Below are 12,257 nucleotides of genomic sequence, written 5' to 3'. Positions count from 1 at the left end.
CATGTTGTCCGAAGGGACCATTCCCTGCAGAAGAATGTCATGCTTGGTAGGGTGGAGGGTCGACGAAAGAGGGGGAGGCCTTCAACGAGATGGATTGACATGGTGGCTGCGATGATGGGCTCAAGTATAGCAGGGATTGTGGGGCTGGCGCGGGATCGGGCAGTGTTTCGTTCTGCTGTACATGGGATTGCTATGAGTCGGAAACGACTCAACGGCACTTAACAACAACAGAGAGAAGAGTGGAGAGAGAGCCTACCAAGCACATGAAATTATGCAAAAGAGCCAGTTAGGGATTGGGCAGGAGACATGGCCAGAGCGAGTACTAGGCACTGCAGAACCCCATAGGCACAACAAGGCCATGTCGTGCTCTTTGCAGGTGAAATCAATCTGTAGCTTTTCCCCTTTTCCTAGAACCCTCTTCTCAGCCTAGATTTTTAAAGTATCATAAGGGTATTTTTGTTCTTTAATATGTTCTCTTAACAGCTCTCAAAAGTGCCTACTGGGAGTGGATTGAGTGGCAGGAGGCTGTGGAGATGACTTAAGTACTGGATGTGAGGAGGGCCAGATGTTCAGTTAGTTTCCTTTCACTTCTTGGCCTAGATGCTCTTTTGAAGTCTGCATAGGTGTGAGATGGAGGTTGGCCTTTCTGGCAGGCAAGGGTGTCTAGGAAAGGCCCCTGTGGAGCACCACTTCAAAACTATGTAGTGCAGAGTCCCTTCCTGCTCTTTGAGAGTTTGCTTACATTGTTAGGAAATGATGACAGCTTGGGTACTTGTTCTAAACGTACTTTCAGCTTTCTGCAACTAAATATGGCAATGTAGCTTAAGGGGAAGACCCTCATAAAGATGGATGGACACAGTAGCTATGACGATGGGCTCAGGTATAGCAAGGATCATGGAGCTGGCACAGGACCAGGCAGTGTTTCGTTCTGCTGTACGTAAGGTCACTGAGTCGGAGACAACTCAACGGCAACTAACAACAAGCAGCTTAGGAGTTCTAGTGTGAGCTCTGGAGGCAGACCACTGATTTCTGTGTCTTTGGGCAAGTGACTTATTCTTTCCAAACTGTAAAACAGGGGAAGTAGATATCATAGAGGTCTATTAAATACGTCTGTGAAATATGTATTAATACTAAATGTCTCTTATTTATATGATCAAGAACTGATGGTATTGAAGGAAGGAGCATAAGCTGCACTGAAGGAGTTGGTGAAAAGGCTCCAGGAATTGGCAGAATACCATTGAGATGCTTCAACAAATGGATGCAGCACTGGAGGCACTCATTCATTAATGCCAAGAAGTTTGAAAGACAGCTACCTTGCCAACAGACTGGAAGAGATCTATGTTACACCTTTTCCGAAGAAAAGTGATCCAACAGAATATGGAAATAATTGAATAATGTCATTAATACCATGTACATATAAAATTTTGCTCAAGATAATTAAAAAATGGTTGCAGCAGTATATTGCCAGGGAACTTCTAAATGTTAAATTCAGAAGAGGATGTGGAACGAGGAATATGATTGCTGATGTCAGGTGGATCTTGGCAGAAAGCAAAGAATACCAGAAAGATGTTTACCTGTTTTATTGACTATGCAAAGACTTTGAACTGTGTGGATTATAACTAATTATGGATAACATTGCAAAGAATGAGAATTCCAGAATATCAGTTGTGCTCATGAGGAATCTGTACACAGAACAAAGGGATACTGTGTGGTTTAAAATCTGGAAAGGTGTGTGTCAGGATTGTATCCTTTCACTGTATTTATTCACTCTGTAGACTGAGCATATAATCCAAGTCCCAGTGCAACATCAGAATTGGAGGAAGATTTCTTAACAACCTGCGATACGCAGGTGACAACCTTGCTTGCTGAAAGTGAAGAAGACTTGAAGCACTTACTGATGAAGATCAAAGACTACAGCCTTCAGTACGGATTACCCCTCAGCATTAAGAAAACAAGTATCTCACAGGTGGACCAATAAGCAACATCACAGTAAATGGAGAAAAAAATGAAGTTGCCAAGGATTTCATTTTACTTGGATCTATAATCAAAGCCCATAGAAGCAGCAGAAAAGAAATCAAGTGACAATACTGCATTGGGCAAATACGCTGCAAGATTTCCTTTGAAGTGTTTAAGAGCAAAGATGTCACTTTGAAGACTTAGGTGTGCCTGAACGAAGCCATGGTATTTTCAGTAGCCTCATATGAGTGTGAGAGTGGGACAATGAATAAGGAAAACCGCAGAAGAATTGATGCATTTGAATTGTGGTGTTGGCAAAGAATAATGAATGTGCCATGGACTGCTAGAAGAATGAACAAATCTGTCTTGGAGAGATTATTAGCTGGAATGCGCCTTAGAAGCAAGAATGGCTAGACTTTGTCTCATGATTTGATCATGTTTTCAGACCCTCAACAAAATGGATTGACCCAGTTCCTGCAACAGTGGGCTTAAGCATAGCAACAATGTGCAGGTGGTGCAGGACCAGACAGTGTTTCATTCTGTTGTACATAAGGTCACTATGAATAGGAACTGACTCAGCAGTACCTGATAGCAACAATATCTAATACTACATACGTATTCATATTGCTTTTTTTTTTTTTTTTAAGTAAATCTCATAGAGTTGTGAGAATTAAATACATAAATGTGAAGTTCTCTGAACAGCACCGGGCACATACAAATAATAACTGCTGTGGAAGTTGTCCATGTGCAGCTCCTTGTTGTTCTTGCTTTTGGAGTATGAGAGAGACGGGAAGAGGTAAAGGATAATTTGTTTGGGCCAACTTGACTGGGCAGCTGGTGAAAGGCCACAGTTCTTAACACTTGCACCTTAGTTTCAGACATCCTTTAAACCTTGTAATGGCCAAATTATTTTCTGCTTTGAATTTTTTGTTGATGCCATGTGTTTTCAGTAGTGGAAGGCATACTGAAATCAAGGGGAGATTTTTTTTTTTTTTAAAAAAGGTAATATGAATTTTGATACAATTATGTAGGACACGTAGTTCCAAATGGACTGTGGTGGTAGGATTGGTGGGATAAGGCCCGTTTCTTCAAATTTACACAGTTACACAGGTCGCCCATAGACAGCAATACATACTACAGCTGGAATACCAGCTTCCCAAGAAACCTGAGAGGCTGAAAATTTTGGTGGGAATATATATCCCACACGTCATGAAAAGGATTGTTATCCTTTTAGTTAATTTGGCTATTTCAATTAAATGTTTGCTTCAATCTAGTATTTATTACTTGATTTGATTCTCACACCTACCCTTACTTGTCCCCTTGCACAGATGGAAAACAGACTTGGGGAGTAATTTCCCCAAGAGAAAGGCCACATAGCTGAGTAGTGACAGAAGCAGACTACTCTTGCTGGGGGTGGGGGGTGTCTCCAATTTTGCTATGCTGGGAATTTAAAATGCAGTAAGATTGGTGCTCCCAGAATGTGCCTAAGGCCAAGACCTGAATCCCCAGGCCTCTTCACTCTTAGGAAAAAAATTAAAAAAAAAAACAGATCCACTGCCATCAATTGATTCCAACGCATAGCAACCCTGTAGGACAGAGTAGAACTGCTGCATAAGGTCTCCAAGGCTGTAAATCTTTACAGAAGCAGACTACCTTATCTTTCTCCCTCAGAGCAGCTGGTGGGTTAGCAGCCAAATGCTTTAACAACTACACCAGTAGAGCTCCTTGCTCACCCTGAGCAAATCCCAAATGCTCAGTCCCATGACTTTGTAAGACTTCCTTTCTGATGATATACAGGAAGAGGGGAAAAGCTTTATGCCATTGGTAACCAGATTTCCCCTCTTGTACCATCTGCTAAGGAGCTCTGTAGTGCAGTGGCTAGAACATTCACTGCTATTCAAAAGGCTGGAGGTTCAAAGCCACCAGCTGCTCCATGGGAGAAAGATTAAGTAGTCTGCTTCCATAAAGATTTGCAACCCTAGGGGGCAGTTCTACTCTGTCCTATAGGGTGGCTGTGGCTCAATGACAGTAGGTTTTGTTTTGGGTTTGGTTGCATGAACCATCTGCTGTCTAGCGGAAGGCAACAATTTCAAGAAGCAGATGAAGTTTAAGTGTTCTGTGCAGCCCCACTTGGGACTGGAATTGAAGTCCAAGACCAGCAGATTTCAGAAAAAAACACCCTGGAGTCTCCCAGTGAAAAGGAATTCTGTGACATAAAGTTTTCCTTATTGTTTAGCAGCGAGATTAAGCAGTGGGGAATTGTTTGTGTGTGAGGTAGGACGAACCAAAATTCTAGGTTTGCCAAAGGGATGCTCCACAGGTCCTTGGACCAGTTCTCTCACTGATGGCATAGACATCGTGTTTTTCTCAAGGATTGTCCTTTTCTTAGGATGTACCTGTTGAGGTACACATTCTCAACAAGGAGCTACCAGGCATGAGAGTTCAGTGGTAGAGCCTGGAAGTGTTCCTTTAACTAGTAGTTGTCTTTCCTCCTCTTCTTAAACCACTGAATCCACACAGTTCCAGCTTTCTCCCACTTTCTGTGCTGCTGTCCCATCTTGTAGTTTACTTAGTTGCTGAGTGTCCTTGTGCCCATACAGAAAGGCCTGCTTACCTGGCCTGCTCAGAGTAGTATCTGCAGGAGTACCTGTTAGTATATAGCTAACATCAGCTTGGCCTCCACTTCCTTCTTAAGGAGAGGTTGAGGAGGAAGGTAGTGGGCTGGTCATAGGCTGACTTCCTGACTGGTGCATTTATGCCTTTTTAGGGAAGCTATAGATGACACCACAAAAGTGGACAGCTTCTGAACAAGACTCCTTGAGTTTCCTTACCAGGTGCCTGCTTTAACTTTGCTAACACTCCCCCCTCCCCCCCGCCCCCTTGAGGCAGCCACCCTTTTTTATCCTTCCTACTCTTCCCATTGACCTCCTTTTGGTCAAATTGTAGTCATTCTGTTTGTTTGTCCACCAACAGACTGACCTAACCCTAACTACTTAGTTCTGCAACCAAAACTAGGTTATTTTTCCAGTATGGCAATAAAAACTTATAAAAGTTTGCCTTCCAGTTAGTCAAAATAACGTAGTTATGGTTTTTTAATACCGTCCTTCACCATACTCCTACTCTTAGTGCTAGTCAAGTTACTCACCTTGGTTCTTTTGTACATCAGGTTTCATCCCCCTCTTCCCCAAAATAAAAGGGACATAATTTTTTAAAACCCTTCAGTTTACAACAGTACCAAATACTCTATCATAAAAAAATAGTTTTCTCCCAGTTAAAAATCTGTAATTTAAAAAAGTTATAAACATATCTAAGGTTATAAAACAGTTTTAATTCTACTTTCAACACTTAAAATTCTTGAAAATAAGGTAATTTAGCTCTGGTGGCATAGTGCCTAAGGCATTTGACTGCTAACCAGAAGGCTGGCAGTTCAAACCCACCCAGTCACTCCTCAGAAGGAAGGTTGGGCAATCCACTTCTCTAGTGATACTGCCTCAGAAACCCATGTAGGGGTCACTATGAGTAGGATCCAACTCAACAGCAATGAGTTCGGTTTTTTGGGTTTTTTTTTTTTTTGAGTCTTACAAAAGCTTACAGTTTTAAATATCCTCTGCTCAACAAGGCAGAGCATGTGCTACATAGTTCATGATCAATGTTACTTTTATGTAAACCAGCCTAAACAGGCAACCGACAAATCAAAAAAAATAAATAAATAAAATATTACAGATTCCGATAAAACAGCAGAATAGGCAGATAAGTTACACAGACCTTCTTCAACAAAGAAGAAAGAAACCAACTGATAGATACAGAAGATAATCCTGGAGCCCTGCGCTTTGAAAGGAAGGATACAGAAGTGGATTAAACACCAACTAGTAGAAGAACCTGAATGAAAACAGTAAGTAAGGAAACAAGTGGAGCTGTGAACTGACAGCTATCCTGAATGGCATGGACAACCTGAATATTTCCAAGTGTTAGAAATAACCTAAAACTCAGCCCTGTTTGCCAAGGGCTGCATGGACAACTGTGCTGGTGGCTGATGACTAAAAAGGGAAACAGCAAGAAAGGAAACCAACTAAGCTGTGGACTTTCAGCTGTCTGGAGGCACAGCCATTTTTAATGTTTACAAGTGGTGGCCATTTTGGATATTTAAAGTAACAGCATTCTTGTTCATATTCCAGGGACCCAAGAATAAGCTCTGCTTGTCAAGGACAACATGAGCTGAGGACTGGAAAGGTGACAGGTAGTGAGTGCATAAGTGCAGCCAACTAGCGAATAGAGGAACACAGTACCCTGCTTGCTCAGATACATCCAAACAAAAGGAAACAAAAATCTTGTGCAAATCACTCCAACATACAATTACCAATTAAATATAAACAAAAATACCACAATGTCTTGCAGACAGCAGACCATCACAGTCCGCACAAAGAAGCAAGAAAAAGCCATCGAAACCAGGGAACAGGATACAGACCCAGAACACATCCCTGAGGAAAAAGCAGCATTGGAACTCCCTGATAAAGAATTCAAAAGAATTACATTTAGTTACCTTCAATGGATTGAGAGACATTAAAGAAAACACTGACAATATTGAGGAGAAACCCTAGAACAATTTTGGAAGACAATACAAGAACAAAATGACAAATGAAAAATTAGAAATAATCCAAAACTTACAGATAAAAATCCAGAAGATTAATACTAAATTTTCAGAAATAGGTAACACATTGAATGAGCAACAGAGTAGAATTGAATCAATGGAGACAGAATTAGTGAGATTGAAGACAAATACCTCAATACTTCTTTGGAGAGGGATCAATCAGAAAAAAAGTTCAAAACAAAATGAAGAAAGCCTAAGATTCATGAGGGATACCATCAAGAGGAATAACCTATGTGTAATCAGAATTCCAGAACAGGAAGAGACTAATAAAACCACAGAGAATATTGCCAAAGATTTGTTGGAGGAGAATTTCCCTGATATGATGAAAGATGAGAAGATATCCATTCCAGAAGTCCAATGAACTCCAAACAGGGTAGACCACAAAAGAAAATCACCAAGACATATTGTTCTGGTTACCTGGTGCCACTCTCGAGAGGAATATACCACAAATAGAATGGCCTTAACAAACAAGAGTTTATTCTCTTAAGTTTGGGAGTCTAGAAGTCCAACTTCACAGTGCCAGGCTCTAGGGGCTGTGTGAAAGCCCCTCAACCTTGGACTCATCTCTGCCTCTTGCTCCCAGCCCACTGAAGCTAGAGGCATCTCTTCACTCAGGCAGCCACTGGTGGCTGAGACTAACAAGCCCAACGTCAACAAATAAAATGGCACAGTCCCCATGTTACCAAACAACATGGCAGACCATTGATTCAAGTCCATTGAAAGTTCCAGGATTGGCAGAGCCTGGCAGGCTTCTGAACAACAACACAGCTACATGCAGGGTTTAAGTATGCCATAAGCTAGAGCATTCCCAAAGCTGCTGCTTATATACAGGAAGTGGTCCACATCCCTAAAGCAGCTATTCAGCTGCTTGTGGTAGATCTCACCGTAGAGTTGATTGCCAGTCTCATCATGGGGAATAACTACCACCAGCTGCCCAGCCACTCAACCAGGCCCAACCAAGTTGACATACAACTTTAACTACCACACATACCATCATCAAACTCACCGAAATCAAAGATGAAGAAAGAATCCTGAAAGCATGAGAAAAACAAAAGTTACTTAGAAAGGGCAATCAATAAGACTAAGCTCTGATTTCTCGGCAGAAACCATATAGATGAGAAGGCAATAGGATGGTATATATAAAACCCTGAAAGAAAAAAATTTCCAAGTAAGAGCTATATACCCAGCAAAATTGTCCCTCAAATATAATGGTGAAATTAGGACATTTCCAGATAAGCAGAATAAAAGGAATTTGTTAAAACCAGATCAACCTTACAACAGATGCTAAAGGGAGTCTATGGACAGAAAACGAACAACAGCAAGCTAATAGCCATTAATACACATGATGACATAACCCTAAAACCAACCTAGTTATGGAAGTGTTGAAAGTAAATAAGCTTATAAGATTGTAAACAGAGAACCAGAGACATCAATTGGCAGATGAGGACAACTACAAACCAAAAAGGGGAAAAAATCATGTAGTTATGGAACTTCTAAATGGTGAGGAATTCAAGATAATTGCAGGATAGAATGGATTGTTCTAAACTTTGGAATAAAATTATAAAACACAGGGAGGGTAACCTCAAAGAAAAATGATAAACCTTCACATCAAAATAAAAAAGGACGAGCACAAATATTTAGTAAATACTAAAGCAATAGGGACAAAGAAAGTGATAGCACAATTCATAAACAAAACGAGCTCAGCACAGAAAATTATATGAAACAAATCAGCAACATCACCAAAAAAAAAAAAAAAAAAAAAAAAAAAAAAAAAAAAAAAAAAAAAAAAAAAAAAAAACTCATAACAAAATGACAGTAACAAATTCATACTTATCCATAATTACCCTGAATGTCAGTGGATTAAATGCACCACTCAAGACTCGGAGAGTTGTAGACGGGAAAAGAAAACATAACCATCAATGTGCTGTCTACAAGAGACACACCTTAGAGACAAAGACAATAACAGATTAAAAGTCAAAGATTGGAAAAAGATATATCAAGCAAATAGCAACCATGAAAGAGCAGGAGTGGCAAAATTAATGTCTGATAAAATTGACTTTAAGAGAAAAACCACCATAAGGGACAAGAAAGGACATTATATAATGATTAAAAGATTGAACAGGAGGACATAACCATAGTAAGTATCTATGCACCCAGTGAAAGAGCTCCAAAATACGTAAGTCAGAATTGAAAAGAAAAATAGATGATTCCACAGTCATAGTAGGAGACTTTAATACACCACTTTCAATCAAAGATAGAACACTGGAAAGAAACTCAACAAAGATGCAGAAGAACTAAACAATACAATCCACCACATTGACCTTATACACATCTACAGAGCACTTTACCCAACAACAGCACAATATACATCGTTTTCCAGTGCACATGGAACACTCTCCAGGATAGACCATATGTCAGGCCACAAAGCAAGACTTAATACATTTATAAATATGGAAATACTGCAAAGCATCTTCTCAGATCACAATGCAGTAAAAAAGAAAAGAAAAAACAGTGATAAGAGGCCAATTTAGAGCAGTAAATGTACACATCAAAAAAGAAGAGCCAAAATCAACACCTTAACCCAGCATTTCCAACAATTAGCAAAAGAGCAGCAAAAAAGCCTACAGTCACCAGAAAAAAAGAAAAAGATTTGAGCAGAAATAAATGAAACAGAAAATAGACAATGGTAAAAATCAACAAGAATAGAAATTGGTTTTTTGAAAAGACTAATAAAATTGACAAACAACTGGCAGATTTAACAAAGGAAAAGAGGGAGAGAATACAAATAACATGAATAAGAAACAAATTGGGTGACATCACAATAGAACCAACAGAAATTAAAAGGATAATATCAGGATACTGTGATGAACTATTTGGAAGGAAGATTGGGCAGTCTACTTCTGTAGAGATATCACCTCAGAAACCCAAGGAGGGGTCGCTATGAGTTGGATCCAACTCCACAGCAGTGGGTTGGTTGGTTGATGATGAACTATACTCCAACAGATTTGAAACTCTAGAAGAAATGGACAGATTTCTAGAAACACATGACTTACCTAAGCTAACACAGACTGAGGTGGAAAATTTGAACAGATACATAACAAAAGAAGATACTGAACAGGTCATTTAAAAAAAAAAAAAAAAACTACCACCACCAACAACAAAAAGCTCTGGTCCAGACAGTTTCACTGGAGAATTCCACCAAATGTTCTGAGAACTGACACCAATGCTACTCAAACTATTCCAAAACATAGAAAAGGATGGAATCCTCCCAAATTCATTTTATGAAGTAAGCGTAACCTTGATACCAAAACCAGGCAAAGACATCACTCAAAAGGAAAACTACAGATCAATATCCCTCATGAACATAGATGCAAATATCTCCAACAAAATCCTAGTCAATAGGTTCCAACAACATATCAAAAAATAATACATTATGATCAAGTGGGATTCATACTAGGTATTCAAGGATGGTTCAACATCAGTGTCGTCCATCACATAAATAAAACAAAAGGAAAAGAACCACATGATCATACCAATCGGTGCAGAAAAGGCATTTGATAAAATCCAACACCTGTTCCTGATAAAAACTCTCAGCAAAATAGGAATAGAAGGGAAACTCTTCAACATAATAAAGGGCATCTATGCAAAACCAACAGCCAACATTATTCTCAATGGAGAGAGACTGAATCCATTCCCCTTGTGGACAGGAACCAGACAAGGATGCCCTCTATCACCACTTCTATGCAACATTGTATTGGAAGTCCTAACCAGGGCAATAGGGGAAGAAAAGGGAAATCAAAGGCATCCAAATTGATAAGAAGTAAAACTATCCCTATTTGCTGAGCATATGATGATCCTATACATAGAAAACCCAGGAGACTCAGGAAAAAAAAAAAAAAAAAAAAAACTATTGGAATTAATTGAGAATGGATAAGCAAACTGCAGAGTGGCAGAATACAATATCAGCATCCAAAAACCAGTTGGATTCCTCTACACCAGCAAAGAGATGACTGTAAAGGAAATTAGAAAATCAATACCATTTACAGTAGCTACCCCCAAAAATAAAATACTTGGGAGTAAATCTTACTAGGATAATGAAAATCTCAACACTGCCCAAAGCAGTCTATACATTCAATGCACTCCCAATCCAGATCCCATCAACATTCTTTAAGGATATAGAAAATCCAATTATTAATTTTATATGCAAAAGAAAGAGACCTTGGATAAGCAAAGCACTGTTGAAGAAGAGCAGAGTAGGAGGTTTCACACTTCCAGATTCTCAAAACCTACTATACAGCGACAGTAGTCAAAACAGCCTAATATTGGTATAACGGATGCACAGACCAGTGGAACAGAATTGAGAACCCAGAAATAGATCCATCAACTTTTGGTCAGCTGATCTTTGACAGAGGGCTGAAATCCAATAAATGGAGAAGAGATGGTCTCTTTAACAAATGGTGCTGGCAAAACTAGATATCCATTTGCAGAAAAATGGAGCAAGATCTGTACCTCACACCATACACAAAAACTAACTCCAGATGGATCAAACACTTAAATGTGAAATCAAACTATAAAGTTCCTCAAGGAAAAACTAGGGCCAAATTTAGGCATACATGGCATAAATAGACTGTCAAGCATAACCCAAAACACCCAAACAACATATAAAAGATAAACTAGATGAATGTGACCTTCTAAAAATTAAATTTTTATGTGCTTCCAAAGACTTCTCCAAAAGAGGCAAAAGATTGGGGAAAAAATATTTGGCAGTGACATATCTGACGGGGAACTTATCTCTAAAATTTATAGAAAATTCCAACACCTCAACAACGAAAAAGACAATCCAATTAAAAAATGGGCAGAAGATATGAGTAGACACTTCACCAAAGAGGATATTCAGGCAGCCAACAAACATTTGAAGAAATGCTCACGATCATTAGCCATTAGAGAGATGCAAATCAGAACGAGATACTGTCTTGCTCCAGCACTAGTAGCAAAGTTCAACAACACAGAAAAGAACAAATGCTGGTGAGAATGTGGAGAGAATGGGACTCTCATACCCTGCTGATGGGACTGTAAAATGATACAATCACTGTGCAAAACAGTATGGTGATTCCTTAAAAAGTTGGAATTAGAAATACCATTTGATCTAGCAATCTCATTACTAGGTATGTATCCTAATGTGAGAGCCAAAACAAGAACAGATGTATGCACACCCATGTTTATTGCAGCACTATTTACAATAGCAAAAAGATGGAAACAGCCTAGGTGCCCATCAACAGAAGAACGGATAAGCAAACTATGGTACATATACACAATGAAATACTATGCAGCACTAAAGAATAATGCAGAATCTGCAAAACATCATATAATGTGGATGAACTTGGCGGACATTATGCTGAGTGAAATAAGTCAATCACAGAAGGACAAATAATGTATTAGTTCATTTTGTAAAAACTCAAGGAAAGGTTTATATATGGAAGGAACTTTTCTTTGTTGATTACCAGAGGTGGGAGGGGAGGAGAAAGAACAGAGCAAAAAAGAATTAAAATTACAAATAATTTGTCAAATTAGATAACCCCAAACTTCTCAATAGATGTCAGTCCTAGACTTCAATCATAGCTTAATAGACTTTAAAGAAAATGATTATTAAAAT

The sequence above is a fragment of the Orycteropus afer genome, unplaced genomic scaffold (assembly GCF_000298275.1).
Source record: "Orycteropus afer afer isolate SDZICR_OR568_19922 unplaced genomic scaffold, OryAfe1.0 scaffold00080, whole genome shotgun sequence".
NCBI lineage: Eukaryota > Metazoa > Chordata > Mammalia > Tubulidentata > Orycteropodidae > Orycteropus > Orycteropus afer.
Note: the sequence above shows the minus strand (reverse complement) of the source record.